The sequence below is a fragment of the Magnolia sinica genome, chromosome 7, assembly GCF_029962835.1.
Source record: "Magnolia sinica isolate HGM2019 chromosome 7, MsV1, whole genome shotgun sequence".
In the NCBI taxonomy this organism is placed as follows: Eukaryota; Viridiplantae; Streptophyta; class Magnoliopsida; order Magnoliales; family Magnoliaceae; genus Magnolia; species Magnolia sinica.
Window position 1 is genome coordinate 17,512,185 of NC_080579.1, and position 15,250 is coordinate 17,527,434.

The following is a 15,250-nucleotide window of genomic DNA, read 5'->3' on the forward strand; positions in this document are numbered from 1 at the left end:
TACATAAGTGGGTCCCATGTGGGGCCTACCGTAATGTTTATTTTCCATCCATTCCATTCATAGGTTCTTGGGGGCCCACAGTAATATTTATTTGCCATCCAATTTATTCATAAGGTCATGTGGACCAGGGTAGGGCCCACCAAAATATTTATTTATCATCCAATCTATTCGTAAGGTCACGTGGGCCTGGATAGGGCCCACTGCTATTTATTTTCCGTCTAAAATAGGCCCACTGCAATGTTTGTTTTCCATACAACCTGTTGATAGGTTGTGTGGACCAGGGGCCCACTGAAATGTTTAGGTGCACCCAACCCTTTCACAGGGCCATGCAGCCAGGGAGGGGCCCACCGTAATATTTATTTTTCATCTAACCTGTTGAGCAGGTAACGTGGGCAGGGAACCCACTGTAATGTTTATTTAACGTCCAACCTGTTGATAAGGTCATTAGACCTTGGGGCGGATGTGGGGCCCACCGAAATGTGGTTCACAAATCCAGCCCACCCATTATGTGGGTCCCATCTAACTGACGGTACAGACCAAGTTTCAGCAACATCCAAAACTCAGGTAGGCCCCACCAAGTGATTTTATATGTTTTGGCATGTCTTCACATGATTTTAAATGGTATGGCCCACATGAGTTCCGTATAAGGTTGATTTTTGAATGGCCCACGGCCAGGGAGGGGGGGTCAATGAATGGACGGTGTGGATGTGCAAAATACACATCATGGTGGGGCCCACGGCTAGACGTGGATCCAGCCCGTCCGCCCGCCTCCTGGCGTCCCTGACAATGGCAGCAGCAGGCGCTGCTGCCTAAGCTTGTTTTTTTTTTGAAGAAAAATCATTTTTTTACAAAATCTCCTATGTGGGGCCCGCATCGGATGAATCCACTCCAGCCATCGGATTCCACGGTCCAAGACCGATCAAATGAGTCTAATATACGGCCTGTTTTTGACGAATAAAGGGATCTAGGCGGTTTTCAAGGGTGATACCGTTATTTCCTATGGTATGGCCCACCTGAGAATCAGATTACCCTCAAAGTTCGGCTCAACGCCTAAAATGATCTGAGAAATAGGGTGGTCGGCTTGGATTGCATAAAAGCATCAAGGTGGGGCCTGCATGAGTGGCCCACCTCTCCCTTCTCTCTCTCTCTTTTTTTTTATAAAGTACACACCCATGTGTATACCCATTCCAAAACGGGCTCGCCCGTCCAGCGTCCAGTGACGCTGGACGGTGTGGATAAACACATGCCTTGTGGTGGGTCCCACATGGACGTGGCCCACCAAATATATACATATAATATATATATTATATTATATATATAATACATATTATGTTATATTTTATATATATATTATACAAAATATAACATATATATATATATATAAAGCATTGGATCCATCCAAACAGTGGATGGTGTGGATCATCACCTGTAATAGAGTGGGCTACACCGTCTGATGTAGATGGACGGGGTAGATGTAACACATATTGGTGGGATCCACACCATTACAAAGAAAAAGAGAAAGAGAGAGATAGAGAGAGACATACGGTGAGATAGAGGAACCCCGCCACTATGGGCCCTCTTGATTAAATCACATACATCCAAATGGGTCCCACCAACAAGTGGGCCCTAGAATTTAAAATAATGGCGAATCACCCACCTTATCTTCCTTCTTCTTGGTCCCTTAGACTCCAATGCTCCTTAATTTCAACTTTGATGGAGGTTGATGGACTTTTGATGATGGGGATGAGAGATGAGAAGGTGGACCACACTTGGTAGGGAGAGAAGGGTTGGACGTGTGTGATTGAGTTGCTTGGAGAGATTTGAGAAAATGAGAGAGAAAATGAGAGGATGGGAGTGATATGAGGTGATGGAGTGATGGGTGTAATTAATGAAGCATGGGTTTGTTTGAAAAGTGAGTAAAAGAGGGATGGGTGAAGAGAGAGAGAGTTGACTTTATGGAGAAAGAAGGATGGGTTGTTGTACTTGAGGTATGGTTGTATTTATGGTTGATTGATAGGACTAATTGTGTAGAGATTCCCTCGAAATCTGCAACGCGCGGTATTTTTTCGGAATAAACGTAGATCGACATCTTCTTGCCTGGGTATCGGTTCGGTGCGCAAGTCACGGCGTTGGAACCGCGGCGACGACGCGATCGCCAAGACATAAGTTTCGGATCGAGCCGACATCGGTGTGCGGGACCTAGCTTAAGATCGCGTACAAACGTAATTATGGTGCGAAGGTTGCCGAAATTTGACCGGAAGAACCGCGGAAGCCAACGGAATGGTACGGACTAGGACACGGGTCTTACAGATCATCATGGTGGGTTCATAGAAAATGGCCCTCCATGGAATGGATTGTGAAGGATCTAGGCCCTTGGCCTTCATCCTAGGAACCATATAGGGCCTCCACCATGGATTGGTGGGCCCTACATGCTTCCGTACATGTAGCAAAAGAGAAAGGAAGAAAGGAAAGAAAAAGAAGGAGAGATGAAGCCAAGAAAAAGCACCCACCTTAAGATCACTCCATCCTTTTTTAAGGGCTAACTCGAAAGCTCCAAAGGAAGCAAGATCAATGGGTGAGATGGGTTTTCAATGGAGAGATTGAGAGGAAAAAGGAGGAGAAGGGGCTAGAAAATGGAAGAAGTCCCACCTCTTACAAGGGAAAGAGAGAGAATAGGAAAGTGAGAAATGAGAGGGAAAGAGAGAGAGAGAGAGAGAGAGAGAGAGAGAGAGAGAGAGAGTGCAATCATCACTCTCTCTCCTAGATAAGAGAAAAATCATCATAGCTTATGGTGATATAAATTATGTTGCTAGGCTAGAGTAGGGATGGGTAGTGTGTGGGTGGTGTAGGATATGGGTGTTTAGGTAGTGTATGGGTGGTGTGTGTTGAAATTTGCACAAAAGAGGGTGGCCACCTTAAAAAATTTGCTCTCCACACTAGGTGGGCCACATGATCATGATAAAAGGTTATAAATGAGATGCACACAACTTATGATCCACACATCGAATGGACGCACAAGATGTAGCGTTGGAACTGCAATAATGATGCGAACAAGATGGCATACACATGACCGTACTTAAGGATGATCACAAACATTATCCGAGGGTTGCGGGTCGCTGGGATTCGACTGGTAGGGCCGCAGGAACAAGAGAAACGAAATGCACACTCGTACACACACATGCACACACACGCACTCGGGTCGGGTCTTACACAGAGAAAGCTTGATCAGAGGTGGAAGTGATCCGGACTGTCAGAACATTAAAACAGGTGTATCTTGCAAACTAGAATGAGTTATTTGATGTACCATATATGATTTTCAGGTGGGATAAGCTACTTTAGCCAACCAACCCCGCTATGCCGGGTTTTACATTCCTAATTTGTAAGATTCCATCAGATGGACGGTCCCATTAAGCTTTAGGAGATGTGTCCAACATGAAAAAGGCTTAGAAAATTTAGGAGGACAACATGGAAAGGCCAAATACGACATTTACTATTTTTGGCCAAAAACTAGGAAATCTAGTGGAAATCATGACCATCTATAAATGGTAAGTTTATTAGTTATAGTAAGTCACGATTTTTAGGGAGTTTGAGTTGGAGTTTGTTTCTGAAACTTTTTCTTAGGTTTGGTATTACTATTTTAAGGATTGTAAATTCATTTTTATCCATCAATCAATTTATTTATGATTTTACTAGAATTTACATCTATTTTCTATCTCTCTTTATCGATTCAAGGAATCTTTGTGAGGAGTCTAGAGAAGCTCAGTGGATTTATAGTAATTATCTCATGAGGAAGATGGTATTCGACCTCATCATACCCATCCCTATGTCATGGACCTAACATGTCAGCCATTTGGCCCAAAATGATCATACAGTTCCTAGAAGTTATTACTAGTCTAAGATTGGATTTGGGAGGGACATTTTAATGAAAATTGATTTAGTGCACTATGAGAATTATAATTTGTCGTGCTTTCAGGGACATTTTAGGGCCTCTCTCTCTCAATCATCACTCCACGTGATGAATAGTCTAAATCTAAGGTGGTACCACATAATGGACGGTCCACATTGAAGGTGGGGCCCACATGATGGATGGTCACAAAAGGTAGGTGATGCATGACATGAAATTCAAATATGATGTGTAAGATTTTCAGGCTTTAAATCACACTAGTTCAGAAACAATTACACAAAATTTCATATCCAACACAAAAGTTCAAGCACTTAATCAAGGGGAATCAATGCAGGCCCAGGCCTACACATGTTAAGGCTGGATCAATCACAATTAAGGACCAAACGATAATTAGAGAAGGATAAATTCATCCACATGCACAAAAATAATTTTTCAATCTAAGGGATTCACATGCTTCAAATCGGGGAACCCTAAGATTAGAAAAAAGGACAAATAAATTGAAATTTAAGACATTCTAGGGTTAGGGTTAGAGAAATTAAGAGAAGAATGAAAAAGAGGAGAGATGAGACCTGACGACAGTCCACGTGTGTGGACAGCGGGCCAGACCTGACACATGTGTGCAGGGGCCTGCTCGCACGTGCGTGGGGGCCACGAACCTGGAATTGACTCCTTGAGTCTGGTCGGCCAGGGGTGGACTCCAAAACTCTTGAATTTTGGGCCGATCTGATATACGGTTTGTGCGTGGTGTTCCGTCGAGGTTTAGCCCTCCTGCATGACTAGATTTGAGAAATCTGCTGTAGAAGAGAATGTCTGCAAAATATTGATGGATTTGTAGGTGGGATGGCTGTAAGAGAGAAATATGAGTGGTAGAAGGTGGGGATGAATCGAGATGAGTGTGGCTTCGCACCACGGTAGTCAGCCCTTTGAGGAAGTGAGAGTTTCACACCCAATTGGATTTTCATAACTTAGAAACTCAGAGGAGTAAAAGTAAAAGCAGAAATTTTATTAATCTTCAATGAGAAAAAAGACTACAAGGGGTGCTTATTTATAATAAAACTGTATACCCCAAAACTTTCGCCATGTGCACAACCTATTACTTAAAGATAAAATAATAAAAAATAACAACTAATCAAAGTAATCTAAACCGTCTATGATATTCTTAATAACAATAATAAGTGAAACCCAAAGTACTAGATTAATTAGAATAGTGGGCCATGATTATGAGAACCCATAGTGTGATTCAAATGACTATCGGGTCTACTCCAATGAACCAAAATACAATTCTCTAACTAGGATGCCCTCCCTGGATGTCGTCATCGATCTAGATCGATGGTAGGGTCCTCCTCCTCCTTGTGTGTGTGTGTAGGAGGGTATACGTGTGCAGGTGATGTCTCCATTAACTCTCCTCGACTGTAAAGATTTCACTACTGGCAAAACAAAACTCTTGAATCACTCCAAGATGTCAGAATCAAGTCTCTGAAGCTCCTCTTCAGTGAGCTACGCACTGTTTGAAGCTGGGCGTGACTTCCACTTAACCAGGTACTTCTGAAATCCGTCGTCTAATGTTGATATTATTTAATGGTCCAGAATATCCTCTATTTCCTCTCTTGGTGTGGGAAGGCTATGTATGAGAGGTAGAGGCTAGGAAGAAGGGTCGGTAAGAGGCCATGGATCAAGAGACGGGTTTGGAAAATCAGGATGGTTAGGCGAAGGGCTGGACAAAGTATTAGTCGTCCCATGAAAAGTAACTAAATCTTCTACATTAAATGTGGAACTAATTCTCAAGGAAAGTGTAAGATCTACCACATACACATTGAGACCATTTTGTTTTATAATTTTAAAGGGTCCATCGCTACGCGCTTGTAATTTATGAACGACCTCCTATGGTTACCGGTTGAGCCTAATGCGGACCACCTCAGAGTCCCCTACATTGAATTTCTTGAAATGTTTATATTGGTTTGTAGAAAATTTGTAATGTTCATTACTAGTAGTGATCTTTCGCCTAATTTCTTGATGCAATGAATAAATCTGATGCGCAAAGGACTTTGTAGACTCTGATGGCCTATGAGACAGTGACATAGGGACAAGTTCGATAGGCTTCCTAGGCTTATAACCAGCAACGACTTCAAAAGGACTTAGACCTGTGGACCTATGGACAGAACTATTAAACGTAAACTCGGCTATAGGTAGTATGGTGTCCCATATCCTGGTGTGCTCCCCCACTAAACATCTGAGTAAACTCCTTAGGCTCCTATTGACCAACTCAATCTGACCATCGATTTGAGGGTGGTAGGCAGAAGAAAATTAGAGCCTAGTATTCATCATGTGTCATAGTGTTTTCCAAAAGTAAATTATGAATCGCATGTCATGGTCAGACACTATAGTTTTTGGTAACACATGTAGTTTGATGACGTCACTAAAGAACAACTTGGCAACATGAAATGCGTCAGAGGTCTTAGAACAAGGAATGAGTGGGCCATTTTAGAAAAACAGACCATGACAACAAATATGGAATCATGTTTTTGAATAGTCTTGGGGAGTCCAGGCACAAAGTCCATACTGATGTCCTTCCAAGAGATGAATGGAACTGGCAAATGTATGTATAATCTTGTATTTTGTTTTTCTACTTTGTCAGTTGACAAGTACGACATTGCCCTATAATTTTGGTCACATCTCGCTTGAGGCTTGGCCAATGAAACTTATCCTCTACTAGGGCAATGGTTGTAAGTGTTATAATCTATATCAAGCACCTTGTATTATCAAATTTTATAGTGACAAACCACCTTGGTAACGTGGACTTCTTCAAGAGATGGAAGGTTCACCTTCAAGTCTTACATCAATTTCATGCGTTACATCTACGTCATGTTCAAGTTAATGTTCGTGTTCAAGCTCACATTCATGTTCAAGTTCTATTTCAAGATCAAGTTCCAGTTCCACTTCAAGTTTAAGAACTGCTTCAAGTTAAAGTGATAGACCAAGTACAAATACTACTTCGAATGCAAGATTAAAGTCCAAGTGCATTTCATGGTCAAGAGTAAGCTACAAGTAAGCAAGTTCAAGCTACAAGTACTTCAAGTATACTATCTACTGAATCTACCATAGCGACAAGTTCAATGTTCATCATTTGAGGTATAATTGACCCTAGAAAGACCATAGGTTTAGGTCATTCATGTTGCATATTTAATATGGGTCATTATGCTTATTTTTGGCTTTGTTTCGACTAGTCCTAGTCATTGTTCGACTAGTTCAGGCACTGGCTCAACCAGTCCAGGGTTTTTCTCGACTAGTCTAGGTTTTAACTCAAATTTTTAGATTTTTCTAGTAAGTCCTCGACTAGTCGAGCACCCTGCTCGACCGATCATGGAGATTGGCTCGACTAGTCGAGCAGGGCTCAAATCGAACTCCACCAACTAATTTGAGCCCCACTCGACCAGTTGTGTAGCTTGCTCGACCTGTCGAGCAGGCCACTCAACCAGTCGAGTGCCTGTTTTATTTGATCGTGCCAGAATTTTTGAAATTTGGTTGCTCCCAGGACCAGTTGAGGCAGATCTTAGACTAGTCGAGTGAACTGATTTTCAGCTTATAAATAGTGGTCTTTTCTCACCTTTTTTCATTAATTCCAAGCTAAATCAAGCTACCATTTAGTGAGAAAGGTTCCCCCAATTTGTCAAGCTATTATACGGTAATTTTAGATTATTTTTATATAGCTTTTTGTTTAGCAATTTCTTGAACACTCATTCTGATTTTCATAAAAAGGGAATTTTGCTATACCCCCTTTTGAGATCCAAGAAATTGAATCAAACTAGCCCAAGGTTGGATTAATTTAAAAATAATTTAGACCTAGAACCCTTCCATTTGAGTGATTGAACATTAAACATCTTTGTCTTCTAAGAAGCGGTTCTACCGGGCTACATCAAAAGAGAATCTACAGCTAAGTATTATCATTTTTTTGCTTTTAGTTTTGTGAGATTACTAGAAAATCTCTATTGTGGTTTGTAAGATTGCCAGAAAATTTTTCTTTCAGTTTTGACTGAGATAGCCAAAAAATCTCAGTGTGGGGTTTGAATTGTGTTTGCCCATTGAAAAACAATTATGAAGGTTTTAACGTGAACCTTGAAAAATCTTCTTTCATAGTGAAAGCCAATATCCCGTGGGTTGTGGATATTGAGAGTAGAGTAGGTGTGGCTGCTTGAAGACAGTTGGTGAACACACCGAACCACTATAATTCTTGGAGTTTGGTAGATGTTGATGTTGATGATGATGATGTATGTGATGTGGTGAATGCTTGTATTTAAACTTCATATACTTGCGGTGTATGTTGGAATAGCTAGATCTGTTTATATTGCTTCTTGTATTAGTTTAAGTTTTTGATTTTTACTGAGTTCATGACATCAGGTTGTCCTACCATAAACCTTGGTTTTTGGTGTAAGGTTGTCCTTTGAACAAAGTTTGCATCAACCTCTCAAGATTATTGTAATTGAGGTGGCTATTCATTTCAGTTATCTACATTTATTTTTTATTTGGCATAGTCCTATTCACCACCCCCCCCCCCCCCCCCCCTCTAGGACTGAGAGCTCACCCTTTTCAAGTGGTATCAGAGCTAAGTGGCTCATTCTATTGGATTTATTTCCTGAATTTGTCGATCCAGAGCTTTTAGGATGTTAAAATTTGATAGCCTATCTATTACTAGGCCACCACCATTTGATGGCTCCAACTATGCTTATTAGAAAGCCAGGATGAGGATATTTCTGAAATCCATTGATAAAAGCGTGTGACAAGCTACAATAAATAGATGGAAACCACCAGTGTCTGAGGTTCGAGGTAGTGATGGAACCAAGTCCATTAAAGAAACACCTTTTTATTTATGGACTACTCAGAAAAATGAAAGCAGTGTGAATGCTAAGGCTTTAAATGCAATCACTTGTGCACCATCACCTAATGAATTCAAAAGAAGAATTTCTTGTGATACTGCTAAAGAAGCTTGGGACATTCTTCAAATGACACACAAGGGTACATCTATTGTAAAAAAGTCTAAAGTTCATATCCTCACCACTAGATTTGAGGAAATTCGTATGGAAGAAAATGAGACATTCATGGACTTCTATACGAAATTAAATAACATAGTGAACTCTATGTTGGGTCTTGGAGATAGCATCCTAGAAAGTAAAGTCTTTGCAAAGATTCTGTGATCACTTCCCGAGAGATTTAACTCCAAGGTTACTACCATTCAGGAACTTAGAGACATAGATAACATGAAGGTTGAGGAACTTATTGGTCCTCTTCAAACATACGAGTTAAATTTCAAAGCTCCAAAAGGTAAGTCTATAGCTCTTAAATCATCCAAATCTACTTCACATGATAATAATGTTAATTTTGATTGTGAAAACTCAAAGGATGATATGGTTCTAGTTGCAAAAACGTTTTATAAAATTTTCAAAAGTAAAAAGAGAGTTAATTTTCAAAAACCCTCTGAGAAGAAAAATGGTAAATCTAAAACATGAAAATCTCTAAAAGATAGCCAATGTTTCAACTGCTATGAATATGGGCATTTGGAAAATAAGTGTCTAAAGAGGGACAAGACAAAGCGAAAAGGCATGTTAGCCACATAGGATGAATCATCCAACTCTGAAGCTTCTTCTGAGTCAGATGGATCAGAACTCGAAACTTCAAATGAAGTTAAGGCTTTAATGACTCTAGCCAGAGTCACTTCCACAGAAAGTTGTGATTCAACCGAATATGATAATCTGAGGAGTGACCCTAATAATAAACATGATCTTCAAGATGCCTATAATGCCCTATACAGGGAGAGTTGTAAAATTGTTGTCAAACTTAAACTTCATAAAAAGAAATTTCTGAAATTAAAAGAGGATTTTGAAAATACAGTTTTAGAAAAATCTCATATCTCTAATTGTTTTGAAAAAACTAAATGTGATTTGAATTTCAAAACATCTGAATTGGAAAAATTAAGAATAGATAATGAGAAACTAAAACGTGAAGTTTCTTCCCTATTGAGTTTAAAGGATACTTAGAGGTATGCCCAGGGAGACCCTAAACTTGAAAAGTTATTAACTGCATCGAGAACATATGGAGATGGAGTGGGTTAGGGCTATGATAAATATATGCATCTGAAAAATAAGAGTATAACTCCTACATTTGTCAAAGGAGAATCCTCTAAATCAAAAGGAAAGGACTTGAAATTTAATAACCAAAACAACTCTAGAAAAGTAAAGACTTTTCAAGCACCTAAAGTCAATACTAATAATATCAGCTTTAGAAAACAATCTTATAATCCTTTAGCTGAAAAAATTGTGGATTTACTCAAGGAGATCCTTAAATCTAACTCTAATGTGAGAATTAATAATAATTATAAGCAAAGAAAAACCAACAATGTTCCAAAATCCAAAACTACTATGAAATGGGTTCCTAAGGTTACTTGTTTGGTTGCCCACACTGCCTTCAAGACTTCGAGTCAATCAAAGTGGTACCTAGACAGTGGTTGCTCAAGGCACATGGCATGTAACAGAGATTTGTTTATCAACTACAAAGATATGACTGATGGATCAGTCACTTTTGGTGATGGAAGCAACTACAAAATAATTGGCCAAGGTACGGTTCATATCTCTAACCTCCCTCCTTTTGAAAATGTTTTATTCATTGAAGGGCTTAAGCACAATCTTTTGAGTATTTCTTAAATCTGTAATAATAAGAATAGTGTAAAATTCACTAATCAAGGATGCGAGATCTCAAATGAGAAAGGTTATGTGATATTAAATGGCCTTAGAACGTCTGAGAATTGCTATATCGTAAGTGAATCTTGCTCATCTAAAGTATCTTGTTACATGGTCCAAACCAATGATAGCGAATTATGGCACAAGTGCCTTAGACATGTAAACTACCGAAATTTGTATAGATTGAGCAAAGCCGATCTTATTAGAGGTCTACCCAAATTAAAGAAAATGGATAAAATATGTGGCGAATGTCAAATTGGTAAACAAACAAGGAGTAGTCACAAAAAGGTGAACTCCACTGCCACATCCAAACCCCTTGTACTTCTCCACATGGATCTTGTTGAACCAACCAGAATGAAGAGTAAAGGTGGTAAGAAGTATTTCTTGGTAATTATAGATGACTTTAATAGATTTACTTGGGTTGCATTCATGAGAGAAAAATTTAAAACTCTCGATGAAGTCAAAAGAATACTTAAGTGTATTCAAACTGAAAAAGAAATGAATGTAGTTAAGATCCGAAATGATCATGGATCAGAATTTGAAAATAGCAATTTTGAGAAGTTTTGTAGTGATCATGGAATATTGCATAAGTTTTCTACTACCGAGACGCCTTAACAAAATGGTGTTGTTGAAAGGAAGAACATAATACTACAAGAGATGGCCAATGTAATGTTAAATAGCATGAAGTTACTTAAGAACTTATGAGCCGAAGCTGTTAATACTACATTTATATAATAAATCGTGTTTACATTAGAAAATCAAAAGATAAAATGGCTTATGAACTGTGGTTTAACAAAAAACCATAGTTAAATACTTTTAAAATTTTGGAAGTGTTATATTTTACGAGACCGAAAAAATTTAGGGAAGTCCGACACTAAGACCGAAGAAGGAATTTTCCTAGGTTATGCTTTGAATAGTCAAGCATACCGTGTTCTTAATAAGAGAACTGGTGTCATTCAGGAGTCAATAAATGTTGTGATTGATGATCACTTGAACACGCCAATATTTAGTTCAGAAGATGATGAAGTCACTATATTTGATAAACCTGACTCCTCATCTTGTCAAATCAACACTGAACTAAGATCAGTCAAAGATCATCCTATAGATTAAATTTTAGGTAACCCTCTCACTGGTGTACATACTCGAAAACAACTTGAAAACATATGTAATTATGTGTGTTTTACTTACCAAATTGAACTGGCCAATATGAAAGAGGCACTCATTATGAAAATTGGATAGTTGCTATGTAAGATGAACTGAATCAATTTGTCAGGAATGATGTTTGATATTTAGTTCCAAGACCAACTGATAAACATATAATTGGAACCAAGTGGATTTTCAAAAATAAATCTGAAAAGTTAGGAAATATAATAAGAAACAAGGCTAGACTGATGTACAGGGGTACACTCAAATAGAAGGAGTCGATTATGATAAAATCTTTACCCCAGTAGCTCATCTTGAATCTATCAGATTGTTCATATCCATTGTATGTTTTAAAATGTTTAAGATCTATCAAATAGATGTTAAAAGTGTATTTCTAAATTGTGATTTACATGAAGAGGTTTATGTTAAACAACCTAAGGGTTTTAAAGACCCTAAACACTCTAATCATGTGTATCGCCTTAAAAAGGTACTTTATGGTTTGAAATAAGCCTCCAGGGCATGGTATGAGAAATTGACTGAGTTCTTACTAAGTCATAATTTTGTTATGGGGAGTATTGATAAAACTCTTTTTGTTAAAAAAAATTCAATGAATACATACTAATAGTATAAATTTACCTTGATGATATTATCTATGGTTCTACCTGCTCTAACTCGTCCATTGAGTTTGCAGAATTGATGAAATCCAAGTTCGAAATGAGTATGGTAGGAGAATTGAACTACTTTATTGGTTTACAAGTTAAACAACTAGAAGATGGTATTTTCATTTCTCAAACCAAGTATGCGTTAAACTTGGTTAAGAAATTTAGATTTGAGAATGGTAAGAAATTTGATACTCATATGAGTACGACTCTTAAACTCTCTAAAGATGCAATAGGTAAAAGTGTAGATCCTCGGTTATATCATAGTATGATTGATAGTTTATTATACTTAACTGCGAACCGACCTGATATAACATTCAGTGTAGGTATCTGTGCTAGATATCAATCAGACCCTAAGGAGTCTCATCTAATTGCTGCCAAGAGAATTATTAGATATGTCATAAGTACGGACAATTTAGGCCTTTGGTATCCACAAGATACTAATGTTCAATTAGCGGGATATACGGATGCTGTCTAGGCTGGGAAAATAGATGATAGAAAATCTACCAGTGGTGGATGTTTCTATGTTGAGAATTTTTTTGCTTCCTAGTACAACAAGAAACTGAGTTCCGTATCATTATCCACAAATGAGGTTGAATATATTGCAACCGAAAATGCATGTACCTAGCTTGTGTGTATGAAAAGAATGCTCAATGACTATGGTATTATGCGAGATACAATGATTTTGTATTGCGCTAACTCTAGCATAATTAATATTTCTAAAAATCCCATCCAGCATTCCCGTACTAAACATATTGACATTCGGTATTATTATAGTCGGGAATTAATAGAAGAAAATCATTTCATTGGAATATGTGCAAATGAAAAATCAGCTTGCGGACATATTTACTAAACCACTGGACAAGAATAGGTTTTCGAAATTAAAAATTGATATTGGCATGTGTAATTCGAATTGATTTTATCATGTTTGCATGCTTTATTTTTAAAAATTTTTATGCAAATAATTTTGAATAAAATTAAATAAAAAAATGTGATTTTTGGAGGTTGCACGACTGGTCAGCACATACTCGACTAGTCGTGGCTCGACAGGTCGAGTATGTACTTGACCAGTCGAGTAGTGCACATGGGACCCCTTTTAGTGAGAGAAAATCACTTTTTTCACCATTTTCTCATCTTCCTTACTCACCCATTCTCCGACCGGTCGAACCCACGTTCGATTAGTGCCTGGTAAGTGCTTCATTTTCAATTTCGTTTCATATTTGGGTTCCTTGATTCTTCCTTTGCATGATTCTTGAGTTATTTCATCTTTCCTAGTGATTTCTAGGGTGTATTTGTAAAAAATCTATTGGGTTTGAAACGCTTTCTTCCTTTATTGCATTACTTTCTTTAATTGTTGAAATGGAAGGTAGAACTAAGAAGAAATCTACTAGACCTTCTTCTTCTTGAACTAATCTGATTCGGGTGCGTACCTTTCGCCCTTCTGAAGAAGACCCCGAATAGGTGTGGGATCTTCGTCATCACAATATCATTGGTGAGCAGATGGTAAATACTAATAATCTTGCTCAATTTTAGATTGTTCCCCTCCTTATCGCTGTAGGATGGGAAAACATATTGAATTGGGGTGGACAGGCATACTGTTCCATTGCACAAGGGATGTACGCATGTATTGGCGATGTATCCCTTGATGATTTGACCTTCACAATTGTTTTTAGAGAAGGTACATTCAAAGTCAATTGTTACTTGATTTAAGGGATTATTGGATGTGAATGTAAATGACGATGGCATTCCAATTCCGGCCCTAGCCGAAAGGATAATTGAGTCGGAAAAACGTTCTCTAACCCATAAATAGTGTATAACATGGATTCAGAATGAAAGGCGGGAAATGCGCTCTGGGCCAACCAAATGTTGCCCAAATACAAAGTGTTGCATTGCATCTTTATTTCAATTGTCTATCCTGTAAGTGCCATAATTTATAGCCCTTTGTGTTGTCAAGTTTGTGGTGCCAAAGACATTGTTATGAAGCTTGCATCTATGAAGAACAATGCTCTACTCAAGATCAACTTAGGTTGACAAGCACTGTTTACAAGTCAAGAATCTCAAGAAGCCTTCAAGTTCAACCTCAAGATCTCAGAAGCTTTCAAGTTCATTCTCAAGATCTCAAAAAGCTCTCAAGTTTAAATGACATCAAGACTTCAAGCTTCACTACTTTCAAAGGTCACTTGTTTCCTATGTTCAATGTCCTTACTTCACTATTGAGGTATGACTGACCTTAGGTTGACCTTTAGAGTAGGTCATTTTGGATACATAATTCATATATTTTTTTATAAGTGAGTTTGGTCTATTCTAAGACTAGTCCTGGACTTTGTTCGACTAGTCCTAGCACTGCTTCAACCTGTCTAAACATTTCCTGGATCAGTCATAAGTTTGTTACAAAAACTGAAAATTTTCTGTTAGGCTTCGAGTAGTCCTGGGTACTGTTCGACCAGTCGTAGGTACAGTGTCGACTGCATCTTCGACCTGTCGTAGAGCTATAACTCAATGTTCAACGCTCAAAATCGACTTGCTTCGACTAGTCGTGTGAGCCTACGACCAGTCGTAGGAGACCCACGACTAGTTGTAGACCACCTATGACCAGTCGTAAAACTGCCAATCTTATTGCGCCCGAAATTTTCAAATATCTATTGGTTCTATGACCAGTCGTAGAGGTCCTTAGACCAGTCAAAGACATGATTTGCTCACCTATAAATAGAGCACGAATCTCAGAATTATTCAATGAAAAAAAAAGGCAATTCAAGTTAATTTAATTCGGTCTTCTGAGAGATAAGTCGGTGCTCCATTTAAGCTAAGTGTGCATA